Genomic DNA, 22,805 nt, shown 5'->3' on the forward strand with positions numbered 1-22,805 from the left:
GAATCATTACCAGCTAGAAGCACTGGTCACTGGGACTTGGACGTGAGCTGCAAAGTATAGAATTGTGACAATTCTAGTGCCATGCGGACTTTTCCTGGATGTGGACTTTTCCTGGACTCCTGCTCCTTGTGACTGGGGTTGGGTTGCATTTTTCAGGGATTTGGCATGGTGTTGGGGCCAACTTGGATTTGGTGAACATGTTAAGGACACTACTCTTTTATGGATTCTTGCTGTATTGGCCAAGAGTTTGCTTAAAGGCTTTAATCACTGTAAAAAAAAATAGAAGACTGGATAAAGAAGATGTGGCACATATACACCATGGTATACTATTCAGCCATAAGAAATGATGACATCGGATCACTTACAAGAAAATGGTGGGATCCTGATAACATTATACAGAGTGAAATAAGTAAATCAGAAAAAAACAAGAACTGCAGGATTCCATACATTGGTGGGACATAAAAACGAGACTAAGAGACATGGACAAGAGTGTGGTGGTTACGGGGGGCGGGGGGAGGGAAGGAGGGGGGAGGGAGTGGGGGAGGGGCACAAAGAAAACTAGATAGAAGGTGATGGAGGACAATCCGACCTTGGGTGATGTGTATGCAACAGAATGGAATGACAAGATAACCTGGACATGTTTTCTTTGAATATATGTACCCTGATTTATTGATGTCACCCCATTAAAATAAAAATTTATTTATAAAAAAAAATGTAAAAGAGATAGGAGGCATGAATTTCAAAGTGAACTGTAATACACCCAACCATTTTAGGCCACATAATCTAGGAAGTCCAAAAGTGGGGGGTACCTTGCAAGGCCACTACAGTAGATCCCTGTAATTGATAAAGACTTCCTTATCACTGAGGTTAATTTTGACCAAACGATTATCAAACTTCTTTTCCCTTCAGACAGCTGAGTTACAAACCAGCATATCTTTGGGTATTGAAATCTGCCAGGTATAAACAGATATACCTTTGAATTCACTTGCACTGCTTTCACCAGAAACTCGTGCTCTTTGTCATGTATTGCTTTTCTTAAAAGCCTAAAGGATTTGAACCTGAATATTTTTTCTTATGCTTTCTACTACCATGTGCTGACATTAGAACATTCATTAAACAGTCATCCCTTGTGACCTTGATTTGAATTTCTCTTAATTAAAACGTTGAAGAGTATATGGGTCCTTGCCTGTTGACTCAGTTGGTTAGAATATCCCAGAACACCAGGGTTGCAGGCTCAGTCCTAGTCAGGGCACATATAGGAAGCAGCCAATGAATGCACAACTAAGTGGAACAACAAATGAAAATCTCTTTCTAAAAATGAATCAATTGAAAAAAACAAAACTTGTACGTGTATAAATTGACTGCAGTGAAATTTGGGGCAACACTGAAAGGTTCCGTTCTGAAATGAATGAGCTGTGAGGCAGCCCTGTGGGAAATAATTATAACTAGAAAAAGTATAACATGAAAGTTAGGAAGATAAACTGGAGAAAGAATGAAAAGTTTTTACAACAAAGACTTGGGAAAGGTAAAGGAAGACTTGAGAAAGTAAAGCTGCCTGTGCCAGGTGTGCAGACCTTAGTTCGTGTCACAGTAGCCGTTGCAGTTTTGCTGCTGTTGATGTAATTGATAGATCTGCCCTGGCCTAAAGACTGCTAGAATCTTTGGGGGTGACCCTGGTCATAAAAATATTTTAATAGAATCAAAACTACTGTGGCCTGGCTTTGCAGATAATCTTATTTTTCTTTACTTTCCCACTGAGCTTTAAAAAAACACTAATATAAAAACCAAAAATAGTACAGTGTCTGTATTATACTGTATTAATGTCAATAATTATATTGTATTAAATGTCAGTAATATTCTATTTAGCAATTTTTATTGTTTTTAGTGAAAAAAATATTTATTACTTCAAAGTGTGGTTATCAGCTGTATTCTTCCTTTAAATCAACTTTACCACTTTTCTTTTTACCTTGCAGATTTAGGACTCCTGTGGTTGGGGCTATCTCAAATATATAAATAAATAATTGCCAGTATTTACTTTTTATTTAGAAATTCTTTATGTTTTGTTTTATGATAAAAATGAGGGAGGTTCCTAAACATTACTCCAGTGGTTATTGTGGATTAGCATTTGGGCCTTTCATCTGTCAGACATCTGGTTAAATCAGATGACCTGACTATGATCTGCTAACTCTGATTTCTAGTGTTCATTTGTCCTAGTGTAGGATTTTAATTCTAAACACATTTGTCTAATATCTGACTTTGAAGTTACAATGATACTAAATTAAAAGTAATTTATTAGTGATGACAATAAAGTATTAAAGCATTAATAAATAAAGAATTAAGAATGTGAAATTGACTAGAGAATTTAGAAATGAGAAATGACTGTGGAGGTCAGTTTAGGCCCTCTCCCTGCCTCTACCACAGACTGCATAAAATTTGAATTTCTTTTATTTGAGTCCTGTGCCTTTTTTCCTTGGTGAGTCTTGCCAAGGGTTTGTCAATTTTGTTGATCTTTTCAAAGAACGAGCTCCTTGTTTTATTAATTTTTTCTATAGTTTTTCTGTTCTCTATTTCATTTATTTCTGCTCTGATTTTTATTATCTCCTTTCTTCGGCTGGTTTTGGGTTGTCTTTGTTCTTCTTTTTCTAGTTCCTTAAGGTGTGAAGTTAAGTGGTTTACTTCGGCTCTCTCTTGTTTGTTCATATAGGCCTGAAGTGATATGAACTTTCCTCTTATTACTGCTTTTGCTGCATCCCAGAGATTCTGATATGTCGTATTTTCATTTTCATTTGTCTGTATATATCTTTTGATTTCTGCGCTTATTTCTTCTTTGACCCATTCATTTTTTAGAAGTATGTTGTTTAGTTTCCACATTTTTGTGGGTTTTTCCCCCTCTTTTTTGCAGTTGAATTCTAGTTTCAAGGCTTTATGATCAGAAAATGTGCTTGGTACAATTTCAGTTTTTCTAAATTTGCTTATTCTGTCTTTGTGGCCCAACATATGGTCAATTCTTGAGAATGTTCCATGTACACTAGAGAAAAATGTATACTCTGTCGCTTTGGGATGAAGTGTCCTGTAGATGTCTATCATATCCAGGTGTTCTAGTATTTCGTTTAAGGCCACTATATCTTTATTGATTCTCTGTTTGGATGACCGATCTAGAGCCGTCAGCGGTGTATTGAGGTCTCCAAGTATGATTGTATTTTTGTTAGTTTTTGTTTTAAGGTCAATAAGTAGCTGTCTTATATATTTTGGTGCTCCTTAGTTTGGTGCATATATATTAAGGATTGTTATGTCTTCTTGATTCAACTTCCCCTTAATCATTATGAAATGACCATTTTTGTCTCTGAGTACTTTTTCTGTCTTGTAGTCAGCATTATTAGATATGAGTATTGCTACACCTGCTTTTTTTTGGGTGTTGTTTGCTTGGAGTATTGTTTTCCAGCCTTTCACTTTGAATTTGTTTTTATCCTTGTTGCTTAGATGTGTTTCTTGTAGGCAGCATATAGTTGGATTTTCTTTTTTAATCCATTCTGCTACTCTGTGTCTTTTTATTGGTAAGTTTAATCCATTTACATTTAGTGTAATTATTGACACTTGTGGGTTCCCTACTGCCATTTTATAAATTGCTTTCTGTTAGTTTTGTATCTTGTTTGATTCTTCTCTTTTGTTTTTCTATCATTTGTTTTTGTTTGTTTGAGTTCCATACTTCTTTCCTCTGTTGCTCCCTTTTTTAAGTCAAGTGTTTTTGTGGTGGTTTTATCAAGGGTGGTTACCATTAAGTAATGAAAAGGGTACCTACCATATTCATTGTAGTACCCTATCTTATGAGTATTTCTGCACTTCATCGTCCTTTGCTACTGTTAATCTCCATCCTCTCCCCCCTTTTTTTCCTTTGTTGTCACAGTTTAAGTTTGGTTTTATTGTGTTCTTGGTGGAGCTGTTACTTGTGGTGTTGTTTTCTTTTGTTCTTTGAATCTGGTTGGAAAACCCCCTTTAGTATTTCCTGGAGGGGGGCTTTCTGCTGATAAATTCTCTCATCTTTTCTGTATTTGTGAATGTTTTTATATCTCCTTCGTACTTGAAGGATAGCTTTGATGGGTATAGTATTCTTGGCTGAAAGTTCCTCTCTTTCAGGGCTTTAAATATTGGGGTCCACTCTCTTCTAGCTTGTAGAGTTTCTGCTGAGAAATCTGATGATAATCTATTAGGCCTTCCTTTATATGTTGTACTCTTCTTTTCCCTGGCTGCCTTGAGAATTTTTTCTTTGTCATTGGTTTGTGTCATCTTTATTATGATTTGCCTTGGAGTGGGTTTGTTGGAGTTAAGAAAACTCGGTGTTCTGTTTGCTTCTTGAATTTGAGGCTTTAGTTCTTTCCACAGGCTTGGGAAGTTCTCGTCTATTATTTGTTTGAGTATATTCTCCACTCCATTTTCTTTCTCTTCTCCCTCTGATATACCTATTATTCTTATGTTATTCTTTCTGATGGAGTCAGACAATTCCTGTAGGGCTTTCTCGTTTTTTATTATTTTTGAGTCTCTTTCTTCTTCTCTCTGTTGTGCCTCAAGTTGTTTGTCTTCTATTTCACTAATCCTATCTTCAATCTGGGCTGTTCTGTTAGCTAAGCTTGTTACCTCGTTTTTCAGCTCATGAATTGAGTTTTTCATTTCTGTTTGATTTGTTTTTATAGTTTCAATTTCCTTGGTAATATATTCTTTGTGTTCATTGAGTTGTTTTCTGATCTCCCTAAATTGCCTTTCTGTGTTTTCTTGTATATCTCTGAGTATTTTTAAGATTTCTATTTTAAATTCTCTGTCATTTAGCTCCAAGGCTTCCAATATGTTAAGTCTTTTCTCCATAGATTTTTCCACATCTATTTGTGTTACCTCTCTTTCTTTTGTATCCATAATATTCGATTTCCTCTTTCTTATTGGCATCTGAGGGTGGTCTTGTTGATAGCACTAATTAGAATTAATAAAGAGTAAAAAGTAAAAAAAAAAAAAAAAAAGGTAAAACACCCCACAAAAAAAAACAGTAATAATTTATTATTTCCCCCTTTTTTCTTTCTTCTCTTTCCCTCCTCTCCCCTCCTCAGGGAAATATCATGATGACCTGTGAATTATATTATGCTAAATGGAACAAAAACTGCCTATAATGGAGGGCCTGATTTGGGGTGAAGAGTTCAAGGGGCAAAAAAAAGGGAGTAGGGACCTACTAAATGCAAAAAGAAAAAAAAGAAAAAAAAAGGAAGAAAATCTTAAACAAGCATAAGATGATTTGCTTGTAAGTGATGGTCGATTAAGAGATATAATGAGAGGGATAAGAGGGAACCAGAAAAAAAGGAGAAAAAAAAGAATAATAAAGAAGAAAAAAATAAAAATAATAAGTAAAAATCTGTTGTATTAAGTGGAGCGAAGACTAAATACAATGGAGACCTTGGGTTGGGAGGAATGCTAGTGAGTTAAAAAGCAACGTAAAAAGTACCCAAAATGCCACAAAAATAAACAAACAAACAAAAAAAAAAACAAAAGCGAAAAAGAAAAATAAAGCCAAAAAAAAAACCTTGAGTCCCAGATTAACTAATTTGTTCGTGATTGAGGATTAAATGGGAGGAAAGTAAAACCAGAAAAGAAAAAACGAATAGAAAGGAAAAAATAAGAAAAAGAGAAAAACGAAGGAAGAAAAAAAAAGGAAGAGAAAAAAACAAAATAAAGCAAAACAAAACAAAAAAAAAACAAAAGAGGAGAGAGTGAGAGTTAAGTGTTTTGGAGTATAACCTTAAAGGAAGGTGAGGATGAAGAAGAGAAATAAAATGTAACATTCATGGGTAGTGTAGTTCAAGAAAAGGGAAGCATAAGATGGGCAGAGAATAGAAGGACCGAGGTGGAGGAAATAGAAATAATAATAATAAAGGCAATAAGATAGAAGAAACAAACAACAAATAAAAATTAGTGGAACAAGTTGTAAAGTCTGTGGATTTTTCTTGATATTGAGAGGTTAACTTCTTCCTTTTTCTTTTCTCTCCCTCTTCCTGGTCAGTGACTCTGTACCCCAGGCTCTGCCCCTGTGTCACACTTAGGTAGGGATTTGCAGTTGATGGGATTCTATGGCAATGTCATATAATTGGCTTTAGTCTTGCTGGTAGTCAAGGCTTGTTGGCGTTTGCAGGGTCCAACGATGAGAGAGTTTGCTTTCCTGGAGTCTCTCTCCTAGTCCCCCCTTCCTGAATTAGCAGCCTGGTGATCCAGCTACAAGGCTGCAACTGCTTCTGCCTGGGGAGTAAGAGGCTCAAAGAGCTAGGAAATGCCCACTCTATCCCCACTCAGCGCAAGGCTTTGGGAAAGGCTCTGGCAGTCAGAGCCTCCAGTGTAATCAGGCGGGGGTGGGAGTCAATTGTTGTCAAGGTGACTGTTCAGCGCCTAGCATTCAGTTGGACCACTCAACCCAGGCTTTCCACACTTTGTAGCCTGTTTTGGCTGGGAAGAAGAGGCACTAGTCTCTGCTTGCAACTAGTGTAGTATAGATCTTATTATCTGCCAAGTCCCTCTTGTTAGCGTTTATCCCTGAATATGGAGGCTCTATCAATCAGAAGTTGCCCCCGCCCTTTAGCGAGAGGCACTAAAAAATATCACGCCTCTTGTCTTGGATCACTGAAATGAGAGAGATCTTATCAATTAGAGCCCCGTGGGTGCGCAGATTTCATGGGTTAAGCTAATTTCAGTGATTGGGTCGCAGCTGTGCTCCCGAAGGTATTTCAGGCTGCCTGTGCGCCCCTCCCCCAATGCTTGATTGTTAGCTTGAATGGTTGGGTAAGGTGCCCCGCCCACGGAGAGAATCTCCCAAGTAGGGAAGACCGCCCTGGCGCCTCTCCCGCTTGCCCCGCCGCTGGCGGCTGGGGCGTACCGTTCGCAGGATAATGGGGCACCCTGGGTGTGCGGGCCAGTAGGGCGCGTGGAATGCCCAGGATACACGCGCGAATGGGTTGCTCGGTGGCTGGGACTCTCACTCGCAGTGCGCGAGCCGCTGGGAACGTTAGCGGTGCTCGCTCTGCAACCGGACCGGGCGCGCGCCGGCGGCTGCTCGCTGCTCCCGAGTGTGGGCTGACTCACCACAGGCGCACTCCCTCCGCGGCTTGAATGAACGTCCCTGCGGTAGTTAGCTTCCTCCACACCCTCGTCTCTCAGATTCAAGTGATAACAGTCCTTTCGCTTTCAGTTTGTGTGAAACTCCGGAATGCTCCGAGGATAAATTTTTCTGTTTCTAGTTGATAAATTTGTTGTGATTTTGGGGAGATCTGTCGGACGCGCTGCTCACGGCGCCATTTCCGTGACGTCACTCCTTAAATTTCTTTTAATAACAATTATTAATATTTTTATTTATCGATATTAGTGCAAGAGGAGTGGAGAAAGAGAGAGAGAGACAGGAACAGGACCATCGATCTGTTCCTGTATGTGCTCTGACTGGGGATTGAACCCACAACTTCTGTGCTTCACTCCAGGGCAAATTTTGAATTCTTTTTTTTTTTTTTGAGTATTTTTTTTAATTTTTTTTTATTTATTCATTTTTAAAGAGGAGAGAGAGACAGAGAGAAGGGGGAGGAGCCGGAAGCATCAACTCCCATACATGCCTTGACCAGGCAAGCCCAGGGTTTCAAACCGGCGACCTCAGCATTTCCAGGTCGACACTTTATCCACTGCACCACCACAGGTCAGGCAAAATTTGAATTCTTCAAGATTAAAAGATGATGCCAATATGGCTGAGACAGTCTATGGGTTTATATCAAATAGGCAGTGTTATTTTGTAATTTATTTCTACAGCTAATTAAAATCTTAAAAATAGTGTCTAACCCACTCTATTGGGTAATGCTATCTTTATATAACTTGTGCTTCTTGTTATATTTCTGTTTATTTGGAAATTCTTGGCTATGGATCTGTTCCACATCTGATTTTATGAACCAACAATGAGACAATGGCAGTAAAATAATAAATTGACATAATGATTAAATTAAATGTGACTCACAGAAATCACTTAATCATATTTGTTATTTAGGGCTATGTTTGTCATCAAGTTAATATCTATTTGCTTTTTTCTGTTATTTTTTTATTGATTTTAATTTATTGTGTTTACACAGATTCTATTAGTATTGCCCTGAATGCATCCCCCCTCCCCCGTATACCCCCAACACTGTTTGCTGATTTTAAAGATTATACTCTGTTTTATTCAAGTTTGATTTTATGAAACGTCTTTGATCCTTTTCACTCATTGCCTTCTTTGGGGAAAATAAACAAAATTTTATTCTCAAACATCAAGTTTTCATTATCTTAAAGCTACTTGATAATTTTCAATTGCTATAATAATTGGGAAAAATACATTTTATCTTTTAGTTATTAAGGAAAACTTTGAACTCAAAACAAAAACTGAACTTTTTTGAGATTCACTAGTTGGAGTAGGTTTTCTTAATGAGACATTGGATATAGTAATAAGAATTTGCTATCCTTCAGGTATGAAATAGCTGATTTCCTATTCATGAACAATTTATATTAAATTGAAATGCTGTGTAGTTTTTAAATTTGTTTAGATCTTAGAAAGGTTAGCTGTTTGACATTTAGCAGGTAAAATTTATTATACATATAGTAATTCCAGGGACTAGATAAACGTAGTGTGATTAAAATTTTTAAAAAGTAGTCCTACTTGGTAAAAGATGAAGACCTGAGCATACATGTTGACTTCTTTTCCTTCCTGAGACCTCACTAAAATGGAAGCACAGAAAGAAATAGAACCATGCAGCAAAGAAAATCAGAGAGACTCATTAGTATTTGTAAGTTTTCAAGGTATTACTGGAAGGAGGAAAGATGGGAGTGAGGTGACTGATGAAACAAGCTGTGAGGAGGCTGCAGAAAAGCTGAGAGGAAATGGTCAGCCTGCCTGGATCCAGAGGAGTCTCTGGGCTGAGATCTGCAAGTAAGAAGGGCAGGAAAAAGATGTACAGCTGAAACCAGGAGGGTTAATTAAATGTCTTACACGAATCTAAGACAGTTGGCTCCCTTACCTCATGTCTACATCCCCAGGCTAGAAACCAGAACCTCCTCTCAGAAGAAAGGGACTGAACCATATGGGAAGGGATAGGGTTTCTGTTGTACATCTTGGCACTCCCCAAATAAGCCTGCATTATTCTGGTCTTTGAGGGGCTGCAGCCTGACAGCTGGCTTCCTACCTGCTCTCTGCAGCTTCTGCCTAAGGGGAAGCTTGCCTCTGTCCAAGCCTGCCGTGTTCACAGAGCTCCTATATAGATAGTGTTACCAAGTGGGCAAGAAGACTGATGAAACTTATTTTCATTATTATGTTTGTCCATTATTTCTGAAGCCCATATATTATTACAAATGCTTAACTTTCTGTTAGGTTCTTATTTTATTTTTGTTTTTATTGTTCATTAAGTGTTTGTTCCCCCCTTACAGATTTTTCACAAATTGAAGCCAACTCTTTTATTTTCAAGAGTAATTCACTGTTGAATTATCCAGGCATAGGAGTCTACCAGAAACTACTTTTTTTTTTTTTTTTTGCATTTTTCTGAAGTTGGAAACGGGGAGGCAGTCAGACAGACTCCTTCATGCGCCCGACCGGGATCCACCCGGCATGCCCACCAGGGGGCGATGCTCTGCCCATCCGGAGCATAGCTCTGCCGCAATCAGAGCCATTCTAGTGCCTGAGGCAGAGGCCACAGAGCCATCCTCAGGACCCGGGCAAACTTTTTTTTTTTTTTTTTTTAATTTTATTTATCCATTTTTAGAAAGGAGAGAAAGAGGGAGAGAGAGAAACAGAGAGAGAGAAGGGGGGAGGAGCTGGAAGCATCAACTCCCATATGTGCCTTGACCAGGCAAGCCCAGAGTTTCAAACCGGCAACCTCAGCATTTCCAGGTCAATGCTTTATCCACTGCGCCACCACAGGTCAGGCCCGGGCAAACTTTTTTGCTCCAATGGAGCCTTGGCTGCAGGAGGGGAAGAGAGAGACAAAGAGGAAGGAGAGGGAGAGGGGTGGAGAAGCAGATGGGCGCTTCTCCTGTGTGCCCTGGTGAGGAATTGAACCTGGGACTCCTGCATGCCAGGCCGATGCTCTGCCACTGAGCTAACTGGCCAGAGCCTACTTTTTTCTTTAAAGACTTCTTTACTTGCTAATATATTGGTGGGATTTAGAAACAATTAGTATTTACATTTTATAATCTTAGTTTGAATTCAACGATAGCATGAATTAATATTGATATTTAATGGTATACATATATGCTAACAGCAAATTCAGATTTCCTTGCATCTTTTTTGCCTATAAGAGATATAGAATGCTTTATTAAAACATTATGAAGGGACCATATTAAATGAAAGAGAAGAACATATTTCTTGTTTTTAAAACATTTGGTAATATGAGTTTTAGTGTTCAGAAAAATTGTAGTTAGAATCCAATCTTAATTTTTTTCATTTCCTTAAATTATCATGGATATGCATATGGAGCTATTTTTGTATTCAGCTAAATAAATTAGCTCAAATATTCATGACTGAAATTACTTTCTATAAAAATTTCCAGAAGCATTTAAAAAATATCCCAAGGGTAACAAGTATATATTTTATTTTTTCAAGTGCGTTACTTGGCTTCTGGATGGATATATGGTCGGAGGAAAGAATCTAAATGTAATAAAAGTTAACCATACCTTTGTAAAGTTTATAATGATCTAGTATTACTAAATGAGACTGACCTGGGAGACTAGTGGAAACTTCAAGTAGTAAAGTTTCCAACTTCAGTTCATTTTTGGAGTTATTGAGTATATGAAGAATATTACTGAACCTGTTCACTTAAAGGTCAGTAAGCATAGCCATGGCTATGCTGAAGTAAATTTGGGTATTGTTGGTTTGAATCTGTAACAGACTTTATGTTTGTATTTTGGGTGCTATAGAAATGATCATTTCCATGCATTCAATATGACGGCTGTAATTTGAAGAGTCTGATTAATGGTCCTTGGATTTATGTTTTAAGAAGCCATTTTCCCCCTCTCACTTTGACATTTCAAACAAGATTTAAACAAGCTTTTTAGATCTTGCAAAGATCCTTTGTAGATATTTTAAATGTAGCCTGTTGTTCACTGAGTAGAAAGATAGACTTTCTTTTGTTTTTTATCTGCTTATTATTTTTAATTTCTGTATTATACATTTTCAGATGCCCTGCCTATGCTATAGAAACACTTATTTTTATCTGAAATTTATAAAAGGAAAGTACACAGCAAGGCATTCTAGCAAAACAATGAAGACAAAACAGCTCAGGCCCTTAGTTTGCTCTTAATAAGCACATTGTAAATTGAAGGCTTATTTAGACCCTCAAAATTAATTTCCATGAACATTCTTAGCATTGGGCCCTCTACCTAAAATTGTGGTGCTAGTTTAGAATTTCATGGGTTTTTTTTTTTGTAAATGCCAATTCTTTTCATAATTACATAAATTTCTCATAAAGAAAATTAAGATATCAAACTTATTTACTGTACAAAATCAGGACTATTATGGTGAGTTCAGGTCAGTTTTAATTAGAACATTAGCAATATATAATTTGAAGATTCTCAAGTAGGGACTGCTTTTATATAGTGAAACTCTAAGATAACTTTTCTGAGAATTAATATCGCAGCTTTCTGAGTCAGTTTTCTGTACCTGATTTCATTATTTGGTTCTCTTCCATATAGGACATTCAAGGCAATATATAATCATTTTTGTCTCATTAGTTTTAAAGAGGAGTCAGCAGCTCCAGGAACAGTATAATAGTGATGTTTACACGGCAGTAAAGAGTTACTGATGTGCAAATATAGATATGTATGAAGAAAAACAAAATTGTATCTGGTCTTAAACTAGTCTGAGTCTTTGCTTGACTGAAAATGTGTATTTAATTTCTCAACTGATTGCTATTTAGGCTTGAGAAAAGTCTACATTTAAATAATTTTACCTTAGAATTTTGAAGACACTGTTCTATTGACATGTTGATATTTACTAAAAAGAATTCTGCTATCAATATGATTTTTATAACTTTGTAGATAACCTCTTTCCTTCCCTCCTTCCATCTGTACCCCAAAAAGAGCTCCAGAAGATTTTGAAATTTGTTTTCATAGAATTCTGCTATTACCCCAGGATGTTAATTAGGTGTCTGTTTTTATTAGCGGGTTTTTTTTTTTTTTTCAGGTGCCTTTGCCTTCTTTTTTCTGAAAGGACTGAAAGCCCAAATCTATCTTTAGCTAAGGGAGATTTTCTCCTTTAATTTCTCTGATTCCTTTTCCACCCAGTTCTTTCTGATCCTTCTGCTAGGTAACTACTGACGCTTCTGAATCTCTCTTCCGTTTCTCTTTTTAAGTTTTTCTCATTTTACAGGGGATTATAGAAAATCTCTTATTCTTGTCTAGCTCAATAATTTGATCCTTAGTTGGGTCCTTAAAATTTTTAGTCCATTTTTTAAAGCTTTGTTTAGCCATTATTTTATCAGGCATGTTTTTAATTTTGTAGAACTTCTTTCCAAAATAGCTTGTTCTTTTTGTTATTGCTGAGTGTTATCTTTTACATTTCATTGATAATGTCAATTACTATATTTAAAGTGTTCTTCTGTTTCTTTAACTCTACCTAAATATTATTTCTTCAGTTTAAGTTCAAAATATTATTTTTTCAATTTAAATTCAGTGGCTTCCTTACCATTTCTTCCTCAAATGATAGGTGATTCTTGGTTGTTAGTATGTATACTTAAAAACTTAGATTGAGTAGTTTTGGTGGCTAGAGAATATTTACTCCTCTACCCAAATGAATTTATCCATTTTTATTTCTTGAAGTAATAAGATTATTTTCTTTATATCTTTATTGAATTTATTAGGGTTACATTGATTAATAACATGTAGGTTTCAAGTGTACAATTCTGTAATACATGATCTGTATATTATATTGTTTATCCACCACCCATAGTCAAGTCTGCTTAGGTCACCATTTCACCATTTATTCCACCCTTTACCCTCTTCTTATCTTCTCATTCCCCTAGTTTTTCCTTTTTATTTAGTTATTTAGTTATTTTTATTAGTTTTAATGGGGTGACATTGATAAATCAGGGTACATATGTTCAGAGAAAACATCTCTAGGTTATTTTGACATTTGATTATGCTGCATTCCCATCACTCAAAGTCCAATTGTCTTCAGTCACCTTCTAACTGGTTTTCTTTGTGCCCCTCCCCTCCCCCAACACCCTCCCTCTCCTCCCCCCCCACCATGTAACCACCACACTCTTGTCCATGTCTCTGAGTCTCATTTTTATATCCCACCTATGTATGGAATCATATAGTTCTTAGTCTTTTCTGATTTACTTATTTCGCTCAGTATAATGTTATCAAGGTATATAGATGTTGTTGTAAATGATCCGATGTCATCATTTCTTATGGCTGAGTAGTATTCCATAGTATATATGTACCAAAGCTTTTTAATCCACTCGTCCACTGACGGACACTTGGGCTGTTTCCATATATCTTCACTATTGTGAACAATGTTGCCATAAACATGGGGTGCACATCTCCTTTTAAAACAACGCTATGGTGTTCTTGGGGTATATTCCTAAAAGTGGGATAGCTGGGTCAAAAGGCAGTTCAATTTTTAATTTTTTGAGGAATCTCCATACTGTTTGCCACAATGGCTGCACCAGTCTACACTCCCACCAGCAGTGCAGGAGGGTTCCCTTTTCTCCACATCCTCACCAGCACTTATTCTGTGTTGTTTTGTTGATGAGCCCATTCTGACTGCTGTGAGGTGATATCTCATTGTGGTTTTAATTTGCATTTCTCTAATGATTAGTGATGTTGAGCATTTTTTTCATATGCCTATTGGCCATCTGTATGTCCTCTTTGGAGAAGTGTCTATTCATTTTTTCGCCCATTTTTTTATTGGATTGTTTGTCTTCCTGATGTTGAGTTTTACAAGTTCTTTATAAATTTTGGTTATTAACCCCTTATCAGACGTATTGTCAAATATGTTCTCCCATTGTGTAGTTTGTCTTTTATTCTGTTCTTATTGTCTTTAGCTGCGCAAAAGTTTTTTAGTTTGATATAGTCCCATTTGTTTATCCTGTCTTTTATTTCACTTGCCTGTGGAGATAAATCAGCAAATATATTGCTGTGAGGGATGTCAGAGAGCTTACTGCCTATGTTTTCTTCTAAGATGCCTATGGTTTTACAGCTTACATTTAAGTCTTTTATCCATTTTGAGTTTACTTTTGTGAATGTTTAAGTTAGTGGTCTAGTTTCATTTTTTTGCAGGTAGCTGTCCAATTTTTCCAACACCATTTGTTGAAGAGGCTGTCTTTACTCCATTGTATGCTCTTACCTCCTTTGTCAAATATCAGTTGTCCATAAAGGTGTGGGTTTATTTCTGGGTTCTCTGTTCTGTTCCATTGATCTATATGCCTATTCTTATGCCAGTACCAAGCTGTTTTGAATACAGTGGCCTTGTAGTATAACTTGATATCTGAAAGTGTGATACCTCCCACTTTATTCTTCCTTTTCAAGATTGCTGAGGCTGTTGTGTTCTCCTTTGGTTGCATATAAATTTTTGGAATATGTATTCTATGTCTTTGAAGTATGTCATTGGTATTTTAATTGGTTATTGCATTAAATTTATAGATTGCTTTGGGTAATATAGACATTTTAATGATGTTTATTCTTCCTAACCATGAGCACAGTATATGCTTCCACTTGTTTATACCTTCCCTGATTTCTTTTATCAGTGTTTTATAATTTACCGAGTACAAGTCTTTAATCTCCTTGGTTAAATTTATTCCTAGGTATTTACTTTTTTGCTTGCAATGGTGAAGGGGATTGCTTCCTTAATTTCTCTTTCTGACAGTTCATTGTTAGTATATAAAAATGCCTCTGATATCTGAGTATTAATTTTATATCCTGACACCTTGCTGAATTCATTTATCAGGTCCAGTAGTTTTTTGACTGAGACTTTAGGCTTTTCTATATACAATATCATATCATCTGCAAATAATGATAGTTTTACTTCTTTTCCAATTTGGATGCCTTTTATTTCTTTTTCCTGTCTGATTGCTGTGGCTAGGACTTCCAGAACAATGTTGAATAAGAGTGGTGAAAGGGGGCACCCCTGCCTTATTCCTGATCTTAAAGAGATTGCTTTTAATTTTTACCCATTGAGTATGTTGGCTGTGGGTTTGTCATATATGACCTTTATCATGTTGAGGTATGTTTTCTATATTCCCACTTTGCTGAGAGTTTTGATCATGAATGGGTGCTGGATTTTATCAAATGCTTTTTCTGCATCTATTGAAATTATCATGTGGTTTTTCTCCTTCCTTTTGTTTATGTGATGAATCACATTGATTGATGTGCGAATATTGTACCAGCCTTGCCTCCCAAGAATAACTCCTACTTGATCATGGTGTATGATTTTTTTCATATATTGCTGGATCCAGTTTGCTAATATTTTGTTGAGGATTTTAGCTTCTAAATTCATCAGGGATATTGGCCTATAATTTTCTTTCTTTGTGTTGTCTTTGCCTGGTTTTGGAATCAGAATTATGCTTCCCTCATAAAAGGAGCTTGGAAGTCTTCCTTCCTCTTGAATTTTTTGAAATAGCTTGAGAAGGATAGGAGTTAGTTCTTTGAATATTTAGTAGAATTCACTTGTGAAACCATCGGGCCCAGGACTTTTCTTTTTTGGGAATTTTTTGATAACTGTTTCAATCTCATTTTGTTGTAATTGGTCTGTTTAGGTTTTTTGATTCTTCCAGATTAATTTTTAGAAAATTATATGTCTCAAGGAATTTTTTCCATTTCATCTAGGTTGTCTAGTTTTTTGACATACAGTTCTTCATAGTATTTTCTTACAATATTTTGTATTTCTGTTGTGTCAGTTGTTACTTGTCCACTCTCATTTCTAATTTTATTTATTTGAGTCCTCTCTCTTTTTTTCTTGGTGAGTCTGGTTAAAGATTCATCGATCTTGTTTACCTTTTCAAAGAACCAGCTCCTGGTTTTATTGACCCTCTGTATTGTTTCTTTAGCCTCTATGTCATTTATTTCCACTCTGATCTTTATTATTTCCTTCCTTCTACTACCTCTGGGCTTTACTTGCTGTTCTTTTTCTAGTTCTTTCAGATGTAGGGTCAAGTTGTTTATTTGAGCATTGTCTAGCTTCTTAAGGTATGCCTGTAATGCTATGAACTTCCCTCTCAAGACTGCTTTTGCTGTGTCCCATAAATTTTGAGTTGATGTATGCTCATTATTGTTCATTTCTAGGAATTTTTTTGTTTCTTCTTTGATCTCATTTTTAACCCATTCGTTATTTAATAACATGCTATTTAGTTTCCATGTGTTTGAGTATTTTTCAGTTTTTCTGTTGTGGTTGATTTCTAGTTTCAAGCCATTGTGATCAGAGAAAGTGCTCAATATGATTTCAATCTTCTTAAATTTGTTGAGACCGCTTTTGTGCCCTAACATGTGGTCTATCCTAGAGAATATACCATGAGCACTTGAAAAGAATGTATATTCTGCTGCTTTAGGGTAAAAGGTTCTGACGATATCTATTAAATCAAGTTGATCTAGTGTGTCCTTTAAGTCTGCTGTTTCCTTGTTAATTTTCTTTCTTGAGAATCTATCTAGTGATGTTAGTGGGGTATTGAAATCCCCTAGTATTATAGTATTGCTGTTGATCTCTCCCTTTAAATCCATCAAAATCTGCTTTATATATTTAGGTGCTCCTATATTAGGTGCATAGATATTATTACGGTTATATCTTCCTTTTGGATTGCTTCCTTTATCATTATGTAATGACCTTCTTTAAAGTCCATTTTGTCTGATATAAGTATTGCTACCCCAGCTTTTTTTTCATTCCCATTTGCATGAAATATTTTTTTCCATCCTTTTATCTTCAGTCTATGTGCATCTTTTGTTTTCAGGTGTGTCTCTTGTAGACAGCATATGTGTGGGTCCTGTTTTTTTATCCACACAGCTACCTTATGTCTTTTGATCGGATCATTTAATCAATTCACATTTAAGGTTATTATTGGTATGTAGTTGTTTATTGCCATTTTATTCTTTAAAGCTGTATTCCTCTTTTGCTATATTCTTTTTCCCCTTTGATCTGTTTACAACAGGCCCCTTAGCATTTCTTGCAGCATTGGTTTGGTTGTTGTGAATTTCTTGAGTGGTTTTTTGTCTGGGAAGCTTTTTATTTCTCATTCAATTTTAAATGATAGCCTTACTGGATAAAGTAGTCTTGGTTGTAGGCTCTTGTTCTGCATTACTTTGAATATTTTTTTCCATTCCCTTCTGGCCTCAAGTTTTTCTGTTGAGAAGTCGGAAGTCATCCTTATGGGGGCTCCTTTGTAGGTGATAGCCTTTTTTTCTCTAGCAGCTTTTAATATTTTTTCTTTATCACTTAGCCTTGGTATTTTAATTATGATGTGTCTTGGTGTAGATTTCCTTGGGTTTCTCTTTAATGGAGTTCTCTGTGCTTCTTGAACTTGTGAGACATTTTCCTACCTTAATTTAGAGAAGTTTTCAGCTATGATATGTTTGAACAAGGTCTCTATCCTTTGTTCTTTCTCTTCTTCTTCAGGAACCACATAGTGCCGATGTTATTTATCTTCATGTTGTCACAGAGCTTGCTTAAAGTTTCCTCAAACTCTTTGAGTCTCTTTTCTTTTTTCTGCTCTGCTTCCGTGCCTTCATTTATCTTGTCCTCTAACTCGCTGATTCGATTCTCAGCTTCATTTATCCTGCTTTTAATTCCTTCCATTGTGTTCTTCATTTCTTTTTTTTTGTTCTTTTTTGGGGTTTTTGTTTTGTTTTGTTTTTTTGTTTTCTTTATATTTTTCCGAAGCTGGAAACAGGGAGGCAGTCAGAAGACTCCCGCATGCACCCAACCGGGATCCATCCGGCACTCCCACCAGGGGGCGATGCTCTGCCCATCTTGGGGCGTCTCTCTGCCGCAATCAGAGCCATTCTAGCACCTGAGGCAGAGGCCACAGAGCCATCCTCAGCGCCCGGGCAAACTTTGCTCCAGTGGAGCCTTGGCTGCGGGAGGGGAAGAGAGAGACAGAGAGGAAGGAGAGGGGGAGGGGTGGAGAAGCAGATGGGTGCTTCTCCTGTGTGCCCTGGCCGGGAATCGAACCCAGGACTCCTGCACGGCAGGCCGACGCTCTACCACTGAGCCAACCAGCCAGGGCCTGTTCTCCATTTCTGATATTGTATTTGTCATTTCTGACTGATTCTTTTTTATTATTTCAACGTCCTTTTTTATATTTACTATCTCTTTAGGTGTTCGTTATGACCATCTAGTGTTGTTCTAGGATCTTTGAGCATCCTAAGAACCATTATTTTAAACTCTGCATCCAGTAATTTGGTTATATCTGACTTATTCAGGTCCTTTTCTGGGAATTTCTCTTGATTCATTTGTGTTGCATTTCTCTGCCTTCCCATTTTGTCTGTGTAAAGAAGGTTTTAGCTACTGTATGTGCCCTCTGTGTTCCCTAGGTGTGGTATGTCTGCAGGTCCGCCACCCCCTCTGCTGCTTCTGCCTAGGGCGTTCCAGTATGGGGGTTGCCGATGTCAGCCCACTGAGGCTGTTGCTGTGGTTTCCTCCTCTCCTTCATGGGAGGGGCTGTGATCACGTGCTCAGGTGTACAAACCTCGGTTGCCTTGGCCTTTACTCTGCCCCCGCAGATGGGGTTATGTGCGGCGCCCAGCTGCAAGCCTTGGCTCTGAGGGTAGGGGTGAGCACCTTTGCTCAGCTGCGGGTCTCTGCCTGATTCAGGGTTTCGCCTGGCCCCTGCGGGAGCAGCCCGCACATGGGACAGCTGCAAGCCTTGGCTCCATGGCTGGGCAGGGCTACGTGCCCTTGCTCAGTCATGGGACTCTGCCTGTTCTGGGATTTTGCTCCACCCCCCATGGGAGGAGCCAACTGGTGCATCAGGCCACAAGCCTTAGTTCCCACAGGCCAAGCAAGGCTGCGCTTTTGCACCCTTGCTCAAGGACGGGTCTCTACTCCTTTCGGGGCTCCCGCTCTTCCCTTGCAGGCTGGATTGCAGGTGGCCCGCAGCTGGGCTTGATCACTTTCATGAGTCCCTTCTGCCCTTGCCGACAGAACCACGCTTCTGTGTCCTGCTGCCTCCCGCCCTCAGGTGAGCCCTCAGCCATGTGGGTGGGGGTGCTGTAGCTCAGACCCTAACACTCACTACTGTAGTCCCAAAAGCTCCCTCCTTCTAAACGACTCTGTTCTAAGTACCACAGGAGAGCTTGTTTGGCTGGTTTCCTGCTTCTCTTTGCTGGTATTGCTGTTTCCAGGGGAAATATTCACTTCAGATTTGGGGAGTGACAGCCCAGGTGCTAGGGTGGCCGTCCCTCAAAGTGTTTCTCCCTGTGCCTCCTAGATTACACTCTCTTCCCACTGCTCTGGTCCTCTCCTCTCTCCCCATCCCCTGGAGCCCCAGGTGAGTGGTTGTGAAAGAGGTTTTCTGCGCAGTCCCTTTAAGAAGAATCCTGGGTCTGAGAAATCAGTCTCTTTCTCATGAACATTGTCCTGACTTGTTTCCAGCTAAATACTGTCCATAAGCCTCTTCTAGGCTCTGCGGCTGCAGGCTCGGGCTTTGTTCCTGGGGCTCCAGACCCTCTCCTCTCTGCTAAACTCACTTCCCGCCACGGGAGTCTCTCCAGGCTGCCATTTGCTCCAGGGAGCTGTGCAGCCCTCTCCGCATTTCTGCTTTTCCTACCCATCTCAGTGTGGCTTCTTCAGTGTTCCTTGGTTGAAGAGTTCTCTTAGTTTAGTCCAAAGTTGGTTTTTCCAGATGATGGTTCTTAAAATTAAGTTGTAATCCACTTTGGTTCTGGGATGTGGAAGTTGGTACGTCCACCTATGCCATCGCCATCTTGTCCTCCTCATTCCCCTTTCCCTCTGGTAATCATCATACTGTCGTCTGAGTCTATAAGTTAAGATTCTTATTACAGAAGCTTTCATCCAGTGACTTGCAGGGCAAAAGGAGGCATATGACTGGACAGGGTGTTCCTTGTTGCAGTAGTTTATCATCTGGGTTTGAGGCTCCCTTTTCATAAATGACCTGCTACTTCGTTCTGTTCTAATCCCATTAGCCACTCTAGGACTCTCCACCTTCAGAAATCATATTTGCAAAAATATACTCCTGTTTTTGTTATTATTGACCATGAGCTTTGTTTTCTCTGGGCCTCTACAGTAGCTTTTCCTTTGCTTGTTTTAGCTTCAGTTTTCTCTAATTTGACTTTTTTTATTTAATCAAAGCTCCTCTGATTTTTAGATATAGAACTTTCTCAAATTTTCTGGTATGCAATAGAATTTCTTATTTACCTGAACTATTAACATTTCTTTTAAAAAACACACTCTGTGTGGCATTTGAGGGAAAACAATAAATGTGTCAATGTGTTATCTTTTCTCCTCAAGTAAAATGTAAAAGTACATATTTTGAAATTAAAAGAAAAAGATTATGAAATCATTTAATGGAGGCTTGTCAATAATTTTTAAAGGGGGAAAATGTGCTAAATGTTTATACTGCTGAATGAGTTTATAAAAGCCATTTATTTAGCATTAATTTTCTTCATCCATTCTTCACACACACACACACACACACACACACATACAAGAAAACATATTTAAACTGACTGTGGAGAAATTTCTTGGGCAATGTTACTGTTAGTCATCCTATTTAAGAAAAACTTGCTTAAATGATATTTTATGGTAACAAATAGACTATTTTGATATATTTAGTGCTCAATATTTACATGTTTTATTAAGTAAGCATGTTATTTTTAAAAATAGCATGGCATGTCATATTTTGATAGGTAAATTTTAACTTATCAATGTTAAGAAAAGGAAACAGGAATTATAAGGAACTTCACTGTCTTATTCAAGGCAAGAGTCAATAAAAATAGAAAATCAGGTATCATATTAATAGTCATTCAAAGCAATAGCTACTCTGTATAAGTAAATTGACTAGTACTTGCTAAAGTGGGCAGATTGATTTGTTTATAATCTCATTTTAATTAATTATATTATTAGAAAATGAATTAATTTAAAATTAGACCTCAGGCTTGAATTTGTCATATTTTTCATAATTGTATTTTAAAACAAAGCTTGCTAATAGGTATTTAGAAGAGAATAATGAAATAGTTTACATAGTTCTGGTTTATTTATGGTATAAGTATTATGTTTTTTCTATTATTCAAAAATAAGAAGAGTGAAACAACATGTTCTCTTTGTAAAAGAAATTAGTATCAAATCAGTAAGATGGCTTTGTACATGAACTGCCTCATGGAAACATACAAAATTTTATTTCATTTTTGTCTTTTACTTTTTCCTAGCAACACCAGTTCCTACTTTAGATATATCAGTATTCCATGTAAATTTGTTGCTTTTCTTTTAAAGGTGCACCTGCATCCAAAACTGATTAAAAACACACTTAAAAAGAGAACTACTGTAATGAAATACATTTCTCAGTACTACCTAATTTTCCAGTATGACTAGTTTTGATTAAAAAGAAGTTGATTATAATGTTTGAAACAGAAAAGTTGGATGCAATCAGAAATCAGAGGTGTACCCATGGAGATACTGCATCTGAAAATCTTGATGTGACAATTGCTTTATCCTTTTAAGGTTTTACTAACTTTGCCAGAGTAATCCTAAGTAGTTCTTCTACAAGTATTTGGAAGATGTTCTTGATTGTTACTGGGGAGGGTGAGAGGATGGTGGTGTTTCTTACTTCATTTTTATTTTTTAATAAGGTTAGTGTGATGCTGACATGTATTCTTTTCATTTATTAGTAAGGTTCTTTTGTCAAACTGATTAGTACAGCTGGGTACTTCCAAAAATATGTTATCATGACCAAAAGTTTTCAATTTAGTTTTTTGACATCTTTTTGGTTATTACTGACCAAAGTACCTCGCTCCTGCCCCCTTTTTTTTTCATTCAACTTTGTATTTTTATTTTGCAACCTTTGCATATGTATGGATCTCTGCCTTCCTCATTCCTGTCAACCAATACTAATTTTAATGTCTGACTTTTCTTTATTTATCAACTTAAATCGTTCTTATTTAAGATTTACCAGTAGACTCAGTGCTTTCATTCTGTCTGTGTTTTCCTATATCTTTTGTTAGTCTCTGGTATTACTAGCCAGCCATTCTTAATGTTTGGGCTTTAGAAGTATTTTTTCTTAGTTTTATAATAAAATTAGCTAATATTTATTGAACACTTACATTGTATCATTCACTATTAAAAGCACTTTACATATCATATGATCCTCACTACAATCCTGAGATAAATTACTTTATTATTTCCACTCACAGATAAGGAAAGTGAGGAACAGAGAGATTAATTAATTTATGTGAAGACATACAACCAGTAACTGGTGGAACCAGGATTCAAACATAGGCAGTTGACTCAAGAGCTTTGAACCTCTAGTTGCTAATACTTCTTTTAAAATTGATGTTTCTGCTTGCTTTTTTCTGAGTTTAGATTTTTGAGTCTAAGGTTTTTATATTTTCATTTGGCCTACATTTTCCTATTTTGTTAAAATTTCTACATCCCTCAAAACTTTCCAAATATCATTTCATGTAATCTCAACAGAGTGGGACTTTAATACATGTTATGGATAAATTTCTTATTTTTGCCCTTTAAAGCACTAAGATGTATTTAAATTGCAGCAAACCATACTTCCTGGAAGACTAAGAGTTGGAGAAAGCTGGACTTTGTTTAGAGTGTGAACCTGTACCCTGGT

The 22,805-nt window shown here is 37.2% G+C and overlaps 1 protein-coding gene and 1 non-coding gene across 2 annotated transcripts in view; one reads left to right on the forward strand and one right to left on the reverse strand.

Moving 5' to 3' along the window:
* Nucleotides 1-22,805, forward strand: part of COMMD10 (COMM domain containing 10) — a 215,464-nt gene that overhangs the window by 166,188 nt on the left and 26,471 nt on the right. The gene's annotated exons all lie outside the window — the stretch shown is intronic.
* On the reverse strand, nucleotides 18,158-18,233 carry TRNAG-GCC (transfer RNA glycine (anticodon GCC)). Its single transcript has one exon. It is a non-coding gene; the product is annotated as a tRNA-Gly (tRNA).

Source organism: Saccopteryx bilineata, chromosome 4 (genome assembly GCF_036850765.1).
Source record: "Saccopteryx bilineata isolate mSacBil1 chromosome 4, mSacBil1_pri_phased_curated, whole genome shotgun sequence".
In the NCBI taxonomy this organism is placed as follows: domain Eukaryota; kingdom Metazoa; phylum Chordata; class Mammalia; order Chiroptera; family Emballonuridae; genus Saccopteryx; species Saccopteryx bilineata.